The following is a 15,136-nucleotide window of genomic DNA, read 5'->3' on the forward strand; positions in this document are numbered from 1 at the left end:
GGTTGTCTCATCCCTGGAAGCATTCAAGGCCAGTTTGCATAAAGGCCTTGAGCATCCTGATCTGATGGGAGGTGTCCATGCCCATGGCAGTGGGGGCTGGGACTTGCTGACCCTTAAGGTCCATTGCATCCCTTAGCATTCTGTGAGTCTATCTTCTGTGATTTCCAGTGGTTTCAGAATAATTTAAACACACTGAGGGGAAGATAATGGTCTTTCTCTGTTTATTTATTTATTTATTTATTTATTTCAGTTTTATTTTCTTGTGTACTAACTAGTATCTGAAGTTACTGTGCATAAATTACAGGATGCTTTAGCCTCCTCGCTGATGAAATAATGAATCAAGAAAGATCTATTACTGTAAGCAGTGCAGCAGGAATCTTGATATTTTTGTGTAGCTGTCAGACCTTTTTTTTTACTCCTGTACTTGACAACACATTGAGAGATGGATTTTTTCTTAATTGAAGCTCTCACTCTAGACATGGTTTATATGACACCCTTGTGTAGCCATGCATTTCATATCAAGGTCTTGTCTGCTACTTTTGTGAATTAGATTGATTATTTCCAGGCATATTTACTTAATTTGTTCTCCAATAAGTTGTAGCACTTCAGTGTATTTAGATCACTCTCATGTTAAAGAAAAAGAAATATTCAAATCTTGTTTTGTTTGGATATTTTGAAAATTTATTAGAACTTACAGGTAGAGCTGAATAATAGTAGAAATGTGATTAACATCTGAATTGTAGAAAAATCTGTGTAATCCAGGCAATGAATTTGTGTTGTATTGCTCTGCAAAACACCACACTGGCCAGTGATGCAGAAAGTACGCTGATTATGCTTTTGTGCAGGTTTGGCAGCGGTATTTGCTGTACAAGTGGTTTTGAATATGCAGGTGGATGGTTTAAACTCACTTGAAATGTCAATTTTGTTGTTAATACCAGGAGGATAACTGGGGAATAGTGAATGTGAGGTCAGTGATAGGCAGCAAAATTCTGTATGCATTTTTATTTACTCCTTGTGAGGTGTTCAAATGTAACCTCGGGCAATTAACAGTTCATACATTTCTTCTGCTCCAGATACTACATTGGATAGTATAGAGAGCCCAAGATCTGTCTGCTGAAAGCATGTTCTAGGCAACATCAAAAGATGAAAAGCACAGGACATGGTCCTTTCTGTTGACCTCAGCTCATACAGTGCTGTCCATCTCATCCGGGATCCCTAAACATTGGTTGTTTGCTGGTGTTTTCCTATTGGCTTTGTCCAAGTTGTTTATTGTTACCTGTAGTTTTTTAGAAGCTTATTAGCATTTCAGCATACTTGTTTTTCTAATTACTTTATTCAAAATTTAAGGCCTTTAAAAAAAAAACAACAACCCAAACTATATTTGTGTGACAGTCCTGTTTTACAAGGAGTACACAGTTCTACATATCAAGCCAGGTATTTCATTTCAGTGATCACAGAACAGGGTGTATTGAAAAAAAATTCTGAGTGTTTAGGTCCACCTGATGGGGATTCAGCATTTGAGACCTATAAAACCTCCAAGTGCTAAAAGAGCACGTGCTGCTGTTCTGTACACAGGAAACCATGTCACAAAACCAGCCCTGCCTTATACTCAAGCACAAGAAGTTATACGTATGTGACTAAGGTTGGGGAAGGAGAGTGTGGGGTTACAGTGGACTTTAAAATTTAGGTTTAAAATTATAGGAAAGCAGACCTCTCTACTACCCAGGCTTAAATGCAGCATACAGACTTTAATAATCTCTAAGTTTCACAACTGCATGTGGGAAAAGTAGAACTTCACCGCTAAAAATGAAGTTGTGACTTACAGTTTTATTTGTCTTAAAACAATACTGTTTAAAAAGTAAATAGATACAGCACAAATCTGAAAGTTGGTGTTCTGGGTCTTGATGGCAATAGATACATTGATGAAGAAGAATGGCAGCTAGCAGATAGGCAAAGGAATAAATGATTATCTAGGATTAAATTCAGAACTTGATGAAATCAAGTACTGAAATAAGGATTAGGAGAACCTTGAGAAGCTTAAATGAACATCTTGAGATGAAAAATTAAAGACTGAAGAGGAAAAAAAAAAAGTATGTTTAAAGCTTTATTTTTTCTTAATATGAGCAACTGAGTAACACCATAATAAAATAAGCTAAAGCTAATAAAACATTTAACAGTGCCAGGCAGAAGAGAGGTCGTCATCAAAGGCCTTTCATACAAGAAAAGTGATTTAAATATCCAGCATGATAGTCTGAAACTATGTGATCATGCAGCTTTTTTTCTGTGCTCAGTCATCCAAGGGCTTGCTCTGTGTCAGTGGTAGAATCAGTGAGCTAAAACCTTTCTGGATTTTTTTTTTTTCTTGGGTGGATATGAGCACACCACAGCACTGAAGGCTGGCTGGCTCTGGAGCACTTGGGAGCGTTCACTTGCCTCGAGAAAAGCTGTCAGACCTGTCTGTACCACTACAAGAAGCTCACAGGTGGGGCACATCTCTCTGGGAGGGCTGACTGCAGCCCACAGGGGCATGGGGAGCAGAAGTGCCTGGAGCACCATCCATGCCTGCCGTGGGTATCCCACCTCCCTGGGGTGGCCTGCAGGGGGACAGGCACCTCGCATGGGTGCCTTGCCAAGCTCTCAGCCTGTCCCCAGAGTGGGGCTGCCTGCCCTGAGAAGCCATCTGTCCTCAGCAGTGGTGTGGAATCAGACAGCAGGAGCATTTGTGTCCCCTGTGGCAGGTGGGTGAGCAGGTACAGATCTCATGGGGCTGTGCTGGCCAGGCAGGCAAATGAGCTCTGTCAGCTCTTGTCACGCTGACAGTGCAAGGAGCTGTCACCATTGCCTGATTTCTTCTGCTCAGGCAAATTCAACTGAAGTTCCCTCAAGGGCAAGGCCACTGGGCCTGACTAATTTGGAGGCAATTTGTTCAGGTGCTTAGTGTTGCTGCAGTGTAACCCTGAAAATAGCATGCCTTAAGCTTGTTTATGCCTTAAACAAGACCATATTGTAATTATGATGTTCAGGCTCTGGAGTGAGTGCTGCTTGTGGAAAGCTGTGCATCCTGCTAGCAGAAGCTCTTTAATAATCAGGGCTGGGAAATCCTGTTCCCTGGACAGCCCCCATCCTGCTCTCAACCCCTTTTGTTGAAAGGAAGTACTATAGAAAGCACTATTTCTCCAAAATAAAATATGCAAAAAACTGTTAGGTCCTGCTAGACTCCTCAGTTAGAAGGAACATTGTAACATTATGTGCTCTATTCTCCCTCAGGAGCATCAGAGCAAGTTGTGGAACTCTGGAAGCCTGCAGCAGAGCACAGTGCTAGGCGACTGTATCCCAAAGGCTGTGCTCCTGTGTCTGAAAATTTTGTCTGACTACAGTAAGGTTTGAAATGGGAAATAGCTGTCTGTACAAAGGCAGTTATTGTGCAGCAGTTGTTCTCTAACACTCCGTGTGTGGCAACTTACAGCAATACTGTCTCCTGTTTTGGATCTGCACCTTGACACTTTCAATGCAAGATTGCTTCAAGGGAATAAAAGGCAGTCAAGTGCTTCAAAACCATATCTTTTTCCCCTTCCCTTAAAATTATTTCAAGGTGTATTAGTTATGCATAATCTAGTTGTATTTATCTATAAACATTGACATTGACAGAGTGGTTCTATTACTTAGAATGTGAATCCTAAGGAGAATCACAAGTCTCTGTAGTTTAAAAAAAAAAGTTAGAGCAGCAATATTTTTGCAGTCTAGTCTAACTGCTGAGAGGAGGTGGGAAGGTAAACTAATGAAATTACTCTAACATAAGCTAATGAAGTAAGAAGATTAAATTCAAAAACTGTGAAAAGACTTCAGGCAATAACTTGCCTGCTCCCTTAGTACCCTCTTCTTTTGAGTGCTCTAAAGGAAATAAACTGATTAGTTTTACACCCATTCTTCTTGCAGTACCTGTGGCACTATACAAATATACATAGAAATGTTTAGTCTGACTAGCAAATTTCAATTCCTCTTTTTTATGTGCTCCTTCTATGTAGAGCTTGTACTTAATTCTTCTTTCCCATGCTCTTCTCCTCCTGAAAACTGCCTGGAGATATTTGACAAGTGTCAAGTAAAGGCAGTCCAAGGTGTCCCAGTAAAAAAAAATAATCATCACTAAAGGAAAATGGGTTCCTCTTTGAGTACACAAGATCTCTTATTGACAGTGGAGGTGTGTAAGTGAATTACTGCTGGTGACTATAAAGCTGGTTGTGTGATCCAGGGTAAATATGCTCCAGATATTGCTGTCTGTTTTGAACAAGTCTAAACCAAGCTGAAAAGAATCTGTTGGAGGAAACTTTTCACTGTGACATTTTAAATTCCTTTTGCTTTACTTGATTGGAAAAGCTCATATTTCTTTACAGGGAGAAAACTTCCTTCTAAACTGTCAAAAAGAAGAATGTAATTTCTTTTGTATTTTGCTGTAATTCAGGTGAAGAATTTCAGTAATTCAGGTGAGGAACTTTCAGTAACTGATAGTATTGTACAAGATACTTTTCTTACATAACATCAGGTTTTCTACACAGTTTAGGAGGTAACTGATACCAAGCTAAAGCTTGTTTTATGCAGAAATGTTTCTTAGACATCTACTTGCAATGCTTATTTATTAATTTGATTCATTAAATGCCATGTGCTTTAAAAGTTGTTTTTCTGCCTGTGACTCATATCTCTTCTCTTCTTTTTTTTCTTTTTTTTTCCTTTTTTTTCAGAGTGACAAATCCAGACAGGTTTCTCTAAATTTCTCTGTAACAGCTGCATGTAGTTACATGTACATCCAGTAAGTGTAGAAGGTCTGAGCAGTGTTCTCTTCTGTACGAGTAACATACAGAAAATACTATGATTAAAGCTTTTTTTAAAGCTAAATTTCTTCTCAAAAACTAATTTTTACCTTGTTCTTTCAATGTATTACTCTTGGACTGAAAAATGGTAGCTCAAAATATTCAGATCTACCTTTTCATTCTTAGATCTTTAAATATTTTTTTAAGCTGACTTTATGCCTATAATTTCAGAATGCTGTATTCTACTTATTTCCTTGACTATGTGCTCCCATTTTTTCAGAATCATGGAATGGCCTTGATTAGAAGGGACCTTCAAAGAGAGATTAGGCCTAACCCTGGCCCCCACAGTCATCAAGGACATGTTTCACTGAACGGTGTTGCTCAAAGCCCCTCTAGCCTGGCTTTAAACACTTACAGGAATGAGGCATCCACAACTTCTCTGGGCAGTGTTCCAGAACCTCACCCTCATGGTAAAATATTTCTTCCCTATTCCTACTATAAAACTACCCTCTTTCAGTTGAAAACTCCTTGTCTGGTCGCTATGGACTCTTGTGAAAAGTGTTTCATCCTCTTTCTTTCAATCCCCCTTTAAGTATTGAAAACTCAGAGAAGTTTGCCCCAGAGCCTTTTCTTCTCTGGGCAGAACACCCCTACCTCTCAGCCTGTCTGCATAGGAGAGGTTCTCCAGTCCTTGGATCATCTTTGTGGCCTCCTCCGGACTCTCTCTGGCAGGTTCACATCCTCCTTGTGCTGCGGGACCCAGAGCTGGATGCAGCACTCCAGGTGGGTGTAGAAGGGCAGGGTCACCTCCCTGGATCTTTTAGCCACTCTGCTTTTGATGCTTTTTGATGCCTTCCTTTCTGGGCTGCAAGGGCACACTCCCAGCTTGTATCCAGTTTTCTCTGGTTTTTTTTGACCATATTTACAGCTCACAACTCTGTCAATAATCTGTGCAGCTAGAGCATTACAGACAGGCAATAGCTGGTTCCAGAAAGAAGGGAAGGCCCTATAATGAAAGTCACCAGTTATTCTGCTTTAAGTTCTTCCAGTCTGTATTCTTTTCAGGGAAAGTTTGCCTAATGTTATGAAAAACAGTGCATGGCCTTAATCCTCTAGGAACGACCAGTAGGGTGAGAACAGGGAATGCAGTCGTGTATCTGTGCCGGGTGATGGTGGCTTTGACTACACCCCAGTGCCCCCCAGTAAGAAAAAAGGAATATTTTATTATATTTGTGATTTTTTTTCCTGTTTAGAATTACATGCAACTGAAAGAGTCTCATTTCCAGAAAGAGAAGTTCTTAGCTGTTGCAACAGAAGGCAGTGTCTGCACGAAGCTTAATTCATTAGACATTTAGCTATGAAACTTCCACATAATTCCGGTGTCATGACAGTGTTTAGGAATTTCTGGGGAAAAAATGAATATACATCAATATATGACGAAATATGCATCACATTTCTAGATGATTTACATTGAAATGTGTATTCAAGATACTATTGAGATGATTAAAATAAAAAAATAAAAAAATAATTTAGTGCAGGGTGCTGCATCTTTAGAGGAATTGGGCTTTTTTCCTGCTTACATTCAGAAAACATATCTTTTATTGTTTCTGTATTTTTATAAGTATTATTTATTTTGATGTTTTGTGGTTTGGTTTTTTTTTTTTCCCTGTAAAATTTCTGTTTCTGTGTACAGAAAATGCACCTCTTCTGACTTGTGAGAACCCCTGTTTTGTTTGTCAGCCATGGGAAGCGAGCACTTCCAGCCCTTACATACTTGCTTGGGTAGCACATGTAGATTGGGAACCTGTTTTTCAGAGATAAAAGTATGGAAATTTGTTACTCTGCTGACAAGTTATTTGTGTAGCTTGTAATGAAATTCTAACACTAACTCAGAATAGCATTAAAGCACCTCCTTGCTTTAACTACAACATCTAGTACCAGATAGCTGTAAGGAAGTGCACCTTGTCAATAGCCATATAACAAGGAAATTTTAAAGGCTGTCTTTTGGGTAACTTTTGTTTGTTTGTTTGCTGGTTTGGCTTGGTTTTGGTTTTTTCGGATCTTTTTTTGTTGTTTCAAAAGCCTTGAACTTAGCTAACATTACTTGCCGGTAAAGATAACGAGTTACACCACATTCCAGGATGTGTTAGCTGTGTTGGCCCACTTGCAAAATAATGAATGTATTTGTTGTAGAGACTGTGCAAGGAGACCAGTCCCTCGGTGGCTGATATTCTTTCCTTATTGGAGAGCTTGAAGCCGGGAATCTGGAGCTGTTGGTAGACTGCTTCAGGTGGTGCACGTTAAAACCAGCACAAGATTTTTCCACTCACAGACTGAATCCAGCTCTTATGCTGCAGCCATCAGCTGCTTGCATTTGGATTCTTCTCTTCCACTGTTTTTCAAATAGGTGCTATAAAAAAAACAACCCTCACTTCTCTAGCTTCTTCCCTGAAAGAAACTAAGTATATAGTATTTTAAGCCTGTTAAGATAGTTTTTAACGTGGCAGAAGTTGGTACGTTTCTATGACTTTACTAAATGATTCTTTATTTTGAGTAGGAAGATAGATTTAAAGAAACATAACTTTAAAAATAATACTCATAATTTATCAAATTAATCGGAATCAAACCCATTAAGGGTAATTTTCCCGTTTTTTTTGTAAAATTTTAATTTTTTTTTATTTTAAATTTTTAATGTTTTTGTGAATTTTTGTAAAATTTTAATATTTCTGGACCCAAATTTCACTGCTGTTCTTCAATTAATGTTGAATGTTTTTAACTTTGACTCATAGAAAATATTTTCTGGTGTTTCATCACTTACAACCTTGGGACAATCAGCAAATACTTTTTTGCTAATGTTTATGCTGCTAGCTTGAAATCATTTGACAGAATTTTTACCTTTAATAATGAAGACATCCCCTAATTCTTTTTGACAAGATAAAATTTATAAGTAAGAGCTTTATAGCTTTTGTCCTGGTCCTGTGTGCACACATACCAATTTCTTTAGGCCAGTGGCTGTGCTTTAGGAAGAACAGCTGGAAGAAGCCTGCCTTCTGAATCACAGGTGCCCCTGTAGCAAGCATTTGCATCTCATGTTGTAGTCAAACCTATTTTTAACTCTGCACAGGCACTCTCACTCTTTACAGAGGTAGCTGGGGGATTTGCTTCGGTGTTGGAGGCTTCCAATACAATTTTACTTGTCTTGTGGCTGGTATATTCTCACATGTTTTCGTATCTTGTGAGCTAAAATGATTCTTTCTATTACCTGCTATTCATACCCTGGATATTTTCATGGGCTGAGCAGCTGATGAGCATGCTGGTTGCAAGAGTAAAAATATCAAACTCTTCTGCCTGCTGTGCACTCCCTTCCCTTGACTGTTACACTCTTCCCTTGCAATTCCCCTGCTTTGAATCATTCTCTCCTGAACAGTGCAGGCAAGTACATGCTTTTCTTTGCATACATGCATACACATCTGTCATAAGTAACATCTCTAGGTGGAGTTCTGTCTCTGCTGAAATCACTGCTCATGGTATTTCTCTTCTGTCCTTACTAGAGAAAGCTGCTAAGCGTTTTCATGCTGCCACAGGCATGGATGCACTTTGGCATTAGGTGTTATATTGTGGCAGCACTTCTGGTACAGCTTGGGAGAAGGTTGGACTCATTGATCTTTTAAAACCTGAATGATTCTAATGGTTCTAAGACTAGTCATCAACCTGCATTACTAAGAGATTCATTCAATTATGCACATCATTAGCATACATGTGGCAAGACATGTTTTTCTTGATGCTTAGCTGTGACAGCTGCTCTGGGCGGTGTTTGTGATGGTGTAGCAGATGCTTTTGGAGCTCAAGGGCATATGGGGCTGTAAGGTTCTGGGAGGACCTGGTGAGGTCCTGGTGCACAATTAAAGCTGTGAAGTGGTAACTGAAGCAGAAAGAGATGTGGCATGTTTGGTTCTTTCGCTTCCTGCATGTGAGAAACTGTGCAGTTCCTTAGCAAACATAGTCAGGATTCAGCCATCTGAGCTTTTAAGAGCCATGGTGGAATATCTCTGGTCACTTGAAGTTATCCTTGACTCAGGTGAAGGTTAAACACTGTTCTCAGCACACACTGCTGAGGTAGCTGCTCATCTAGAGCTGGCCTGAGGATGAAGAAGGCCCAGTTTAAGAGGATAAATACCCAGAAGGGGAGAAGCTCAGTGGTGTTTGTTTGTATTACACATGCAGTGTTTCAAGCACCAGTAGGTGTTGAGATTGTGGGTATGTGAGCCTCAAAGGAATGCTGTGGGGTGAATATTGTGCTGGGAGCATTTTGGGAGTGGTTTTGGAGTTATCTTCTCCACCATGAAAATTCTGTGCTGTGCAATGAAAGAGGTGGTTGATAAAATAAATTGCATCAGCCACCAATGCTGACAGGCAAGTCTGATGCAATGATATCTGTGCTGGGGACATTATCATGGTAGGCCTGAATTTGGGTCTTGAGATGGTCAAAATCTGTCAGGGTGGGTAGAGAGAAACAAATGTGGTGCACCTAGGAAGAGGGGTTGAGGGCTGGTAGTCGTCCCCTCTTACCAAGTGTGCACAATGCCTGACTGAAGGTAATGGGAATTCGGGCTGAGAAACAGGGCACACAGCAGAAGTTTGTTTTTAAAAAGTGTGTTGTGTGAGTGTTGTTTCAAATGCAGGAGCCCCTGTATTATCAAGCAGCACAGGATTATGCATGGCAGATACACAGATATAAAAGGTAGCTGCAGGAAAGGGCTGCATAACTGGAGGATATAGGTAACAAATTTTCAGTGTCAGAAAAGGAAAGAGATGACCAGAGCAATTTTTTGACCTATGTGGTCTCTAAATGGTTAAAGGATTATGACACATGACTTTGGGTACAGGATAAAAAGCAAGGCATCCTTAAGCCCACACGTTTTATGACTTTAGTGAGTTTCTGTAGAAGAGTTGAAGCTGCTCTTTATTGTTTAACCACATACCAAGTGTCTGTATCATCCTTTGTATGCAGATGAGTGTCTTGTGTGTCTCACCATTGTTGTCTTATCTTTTTCAGAACAGTGACAGATTGGTTGATTTGTCATGATTATGTGGCACAGGACCTTTTCCTTTTGTTTCCAGTAGATGATATCCTCTCTGCTGAAGGATTCAAGTCAGTTGGCACTGATTTCACACCCCTTCTGCTGCCAAAAATGTCATGCTGTCCTGTTCCCATGCTTGCATTGTTTCTTTCCTTGTGTCAGCAGAAACATTCATGTTCGTCAGAATGAGGAACTCAATCATGAGATCAGCTAGCCCTTTTTATTTTCCCCCCAGCAGCCTTTTTTGTAAGTTAATTCTTCAATCTGATGTGTTATGCAGTTAAATAGATGCTTTTGCTACCACAGGGAGCTCTCAGGCTGGGTGAAAGGAGGGGACAGAGTGGTATAAAATGTCTGAGGGTTGGGAATTGTGCAACCACTTCATTTGGAGGCAATGCTTAAAAGTATGTGTTCATAAAAGTCTCTCAGTCTGACTTTGTGCTTAGGAACATTGGTCTGTATCCCATTTCACCAAAACCCTGTCCTGATTTGTTCCCTTTTTTCCTCTGTGCTTTGTCTTTCTCTGCTCAGGGTACCTCTTAGTTTCGTGGGACACGTCTCACAAATGCTCACATTCTTTTGAGCCAAGTTTTGTTTCTGAAGTTTTGGTTAGATTCAGGCTTACCCAAATTGTAGAAATTGTGGTGTGTTTGGATTCTGAGATATTTTTAGGAAGGGTGTCTGGTCCTCTCTATGTCAGTTTTTGAAGTATGGGGTTTTTTTGGAGCATTCAGTACTTGACATGGCTTTGTTTCTCAAGCATAAACTTGTACACCTGAATAATCTGCCTTTCACTAAGGCTTCTGATCCGTAACGTTTATGTCGGGCCACTCTAGTGTGTGGCATTTATTGTGCCACTTGTCACAGCAAAGTGAGATTTACCCTGCACTGCAGGGGAATTTGACCCAGCAATGCCTAAGTACAATGGGTGTATGGAAAACAAAAAATGGCAGACACTGAGGGTTTTTCCCATTAATCTTAACCATTTATGTAGCTGTGTCTAATTGTTAATTTTGTAGTTGGCTCTTATGAATATCTGTCTCTCAGGGTCAGCAGTGGCAGGTTTGCATGGCAGGATGTGTATGAGAAGGGCCAGTGTAGTACCTGCAAGCCACATGTCTGTGCACTGGCTGTTGTGTATTAGAAAAACCCTTCGCTCCATAAACATCTCACTAAGTACAGGTGTAGGCAAACATATGGAGTTTTTAAAAATATTCTTCCTTAGCAGTTGTTTAATTGTTTCTGTGTAAGTTTTCAATGCAAGTTGTAGGTCAGTGCATGTGAAGGAACAACTGAGATTGTTGAGCATACTCAAAATATTAACTAAGGGAGATGGTAGTCTTAAATCCTGATCTTCGGTATCTTTTTCAAAATAACATGAGAAAACTAAAATGATACTGTTTTTTAAACTGGTTAGACTGAATATTGAGTTCTTGTTCTAAAATTCACAATACAGAGGTGATTTAAAATAGCATTAGTTGTGACAGAGATGCTTCAACAAAACAGGATAATTCACAGAAGCCAAGATGCTGTGATTTTCTTCCCTATTAATTATCTGCTGAACCAGTGTGCTGAAGACATAGATGTATGATTTTACTATTCAGGATTTTTCCCAGCTTCTTCAAGAGATGCCTGAAGAGTAGATTGTTTAGGGATTTATTTTTTCCATTGGTATAAATGAACAAAAATAGATATTTTGATTGCCTTTGAAATTATAACTTTCTTCCTAATTTCAGGTTTACTTTTAAAATATAAACAGGTAACTCCTATTTTTATGTCCCCTAACAACATGAATTAAAATAAAACAAATTATTATGTGCTAGTCCTTAGGTATTTCAAGTAACTTTCATCTAGTATTACAATATTTAAGCTGACTCCAATGCTATTTCAGAAGATCACCTTGCTTTGAATTTTCCCTACAAGAGGTGCTGAAGTCATAACAGCAGGACAAAGCTGTTGATTGAGGTGTTCCCCTTCATTTTCTGTACGGTCTCCAGAAGAATATAAGCCATAATTTAGCAAAGGCTGTGTCTTTTATATAATGTTATGACCAGTTACTCGTCGATATATTCAGGAAAGGAAGCAGTGCTGTTGCTTATAGAGACTGTCTTCCTGTCTTTACCTCCAGCTGCATCTCACCACCACGTCTTTGGACTCCTGCCAGAAAGGATATGTGGTTTTTTTCTTCTTCTGTTCTGCATTTGGACACAGACTGTACAATTTCCATTTCGTTTCAGCTGTATCATGATGAACACGTTTTTGATATAGTGTGATGCCATCAGCTGACAAACTGTCTCATGCCACATTCCACATACAATGATGCAGGGCATAAGCCGTTCCTGACAAAAGCTGGGATTGCTGTTCTGAGAATTCTAAATTATTTCTGGATGCTGCAAGGCAAGACAAGGTGTTGTAGAGGATTGTCCCATCCATGTTTGCATTACATGGAAGCTGCTGTCCTCAGCATCCTTGGATGGTTAAAGCAGCATTTCTGTGTCCCTCTGCACAGCAGCTCCGTGCGGTATGGAGGGATGTCTAGCATTTTCCCATTGAAAGAAGAACTGTCATGCTTTAGTGTTGACAGTTACCAACCATAATGTATCCCATAAATAGAACAGTGAGATCTTTATCCTTCACAGGGAAGCCAATGGCTTTTGGGAGGTTGTTTTACAGGATAACTCAGTTTGATTAAACATCTGGGCTGCTAGTGAGAGACCCAACACAAAAGTTGGAAAAAGCAGAACTTGAAGTAAAAGTATTCCTAAGCCTTACCTCTCTTTTTACTATAAAAAGCAATGGCTTTTCAGTTTCTGAGCCTATGGATTCCTTGCACAACAGCTGTGTGCCTTCCGCCCCCCTTCTCAGTCTGAGGTACAAGTTCCTACTGAGCACTTCTGCCTCATCTTCAAAAATACTTGGAAGCCTTGGGAATGCTGGGACAGCTTCCCTTCCCCAATGCTTATCCTTGTCAACTAGATGGCTTCAGCCCCATTAATGTAGGGGTGTCTCAGCCCCATGGGACGTGGTTGTCAGGTTTAGGTAGCCAATGCATGCCACGCCATGTCTTCCTGCCAGGTCTCAGCTGGGTTCCTTGGCATTTTCCTGTGTTTGGGGGTAGTGTTTCATGGGGCACCTTAGGCAGGCATTGATGTCTTTTGTGAAGGAGTCTTTCAAGGCTGCAGACCTGTTTCCTCTGAAGCAGAGGAAGAGTGTGAGCATGAATGAGCACTCACTCGAAGGAGATGCGAGGGTTGTTTATTGATAACTACAGATAATTCCAGATGTGTTCCATATCTGCATTCACTGTCCTCTGTTGTTCTGCCTCAAGTGCTGTCAACTGCTTTTGGTATTTAAAGATTGTTAAGAGGCTAAGAGTACAGCAGCACGATCCAGTTATTTGTGTCCTTCTGGAGGGAGGAGATGTGAACACATGTCTGCCCCAGCAGTTCCAGTCATGCTTAGTCATAATGTGAGTAGACAGCATCTCTTAAAGATATTGGTTACTGATAACAAAAACCTTTAGGAATACAGCAGAATGACATTTGAAAGTGCTTTGTTTTGTGGATGAAGTGTGCATTTCTGAATTCTGTGTTTATTTCTGAACAGCCAACCAGTAGGCAGTTTTTTAATGCTGCTGTCTTATTTTACAGTAAATCAAGGTTTAGTCAGACCAGAATGATAGCACAGGCTTGTGATGGGGGTGCTGAATATACTCAAGCTTTTGGCCCAAAATTAAATTACTTAATTTTTGTAATGAAACTGGTCCCCAAAGACTTTGTAATCACTAAAATGCAAATAAATATAGAAATACATATTTCATTTTAAGAGAATATCAGGTATCACAAATACAGTTAAACAAGAGTCTTATGGGTACCTTCACAGATGTTAACTGTTAATGGTTTTTGTCACTACCTGGACTTTATCTTTGATAATGTTGCTAACCCTTTTTCCTTTCCTAGAAGTGTATCAGACACTTTGATCACTAGCTTCTCTCTGGTTCAGTGCAGAAGCATATACTGTTTGTTTGTTGGGGTTGGTAATTCTGCTGAGATGCAGAAGATACAGTTTCATTTGTCTTGTTTAGTCAATAACATTTATATCTAGTGTGAGTTTTAGTATAAACTACCTGTGAATAATTAACTTACCTGTACCGCCAATTTTAGAGCGGACATTTGTAGTTACAGTGTTTTTACTCCATGAAACCCGTGGTAGGTCAAATGAAAAATCTGTAGCTTTATGCGTGAGGGTTTTGCCATAAAAAAAAAATTGGGGAGGAAAAAACTGCTGTCTTACTGACCAAGGGATTTCAGCACACAGCCCTGGATCAGATGTCAGCACCCTCAAAAAGATCTGACCAGATTACATGAGATTCACAACCACCAGTAGGCTGGGTAAGGACTTCCTGGCCATCAGTAGAAGCTGACATGCATGAAGTCCTGGTTCCTGTCTGGAAAGAGATGTCCTTCACATGGAAAGGTAGTACCTGTGTCGCCCAAAAAATTCACATCCTGCACTTCTGAAGCAAGACCTTTCTGTGAATGAAGATTGTTAATACAAGAATTAAGAGTAAATATAATCTGTGAGATTTATTTCTGTATATAAGGATGTTAGAAATAGCTTCATGGTGATAAAAAAAAATAATTCTTACTTCAAGTCTCAGCCAGTGTCAAGCATTTCTAACCCTGTTCAGTTTTGATTTCATTTAGAAACCAATTGGTAAAAAGATATAAGTAGACTTGAGTTGGAGATCAGATAAAATGAGCATAAATCTCTGTGGTCATTAAATACGTTACTTTCTTTCAGATCTTTGTTGCACAAACATGATTAACTGGGTGGTTTCTGGTTGTTGTTGTTGTGCACATTGGCCCTCTGTGCATCTCGTCCCGCGAAGAATTTTACGGCTGCGTTTAAGAGAAAGAGTTGGCACTAATGTGCAACACTCTTCAAAGGATAAATGTTCACAGATACCACATTTCAAAGGGTCTGGAAGGAGTGGACAGTACATATCCCTGAGGTGCTCCATGGCTGCATGGTTGACAAAGGCTCTGCAAAATCTGTGTTGCCCAGAGTCAGATTTTGCAGAACCTTTGTTGAGCATGCAGCCATGGAGCACCTCAGGCATGTGCATATGCTGACATTTGTTACATCTTATGACTTTAAAATGCAGCATTTCATGATGAGCATACTTGCATGCTTCTTAAAAACTAGAGAAATTTTAAAAAAGTGTATCAAGTTCACAAATATAATACA

General features: G+C 39.8%; 1 protein-coding gene across 1 annotated transcript in view; it reads left to right on the forward strand.

Moving 5' to 3' along the window:
* Window positions 1–15,136, forward strand: part of TNFAIP8 (TNF alpha induced protein 8) — a 56,512-nt gene that overhangs the window by 8,440 nt on the left and 32,936 nt on the right. The gene's annotated exons all lie outside the window — the stretch shown is intronic.

This window comes from Cyanistes caeruleus, chromosome Z, assembly GCF_971803275.1.
Source record: "Cyanistes caeruleus chromosome Z, bCyaCae1.hap1.1, whole genome shotgun sequence".
NCBI lineage: Eukaryota > Metazoa > Chordata > Aves > Passeriformes > Paridae > Cyanistes > Cyanistes caeruleus.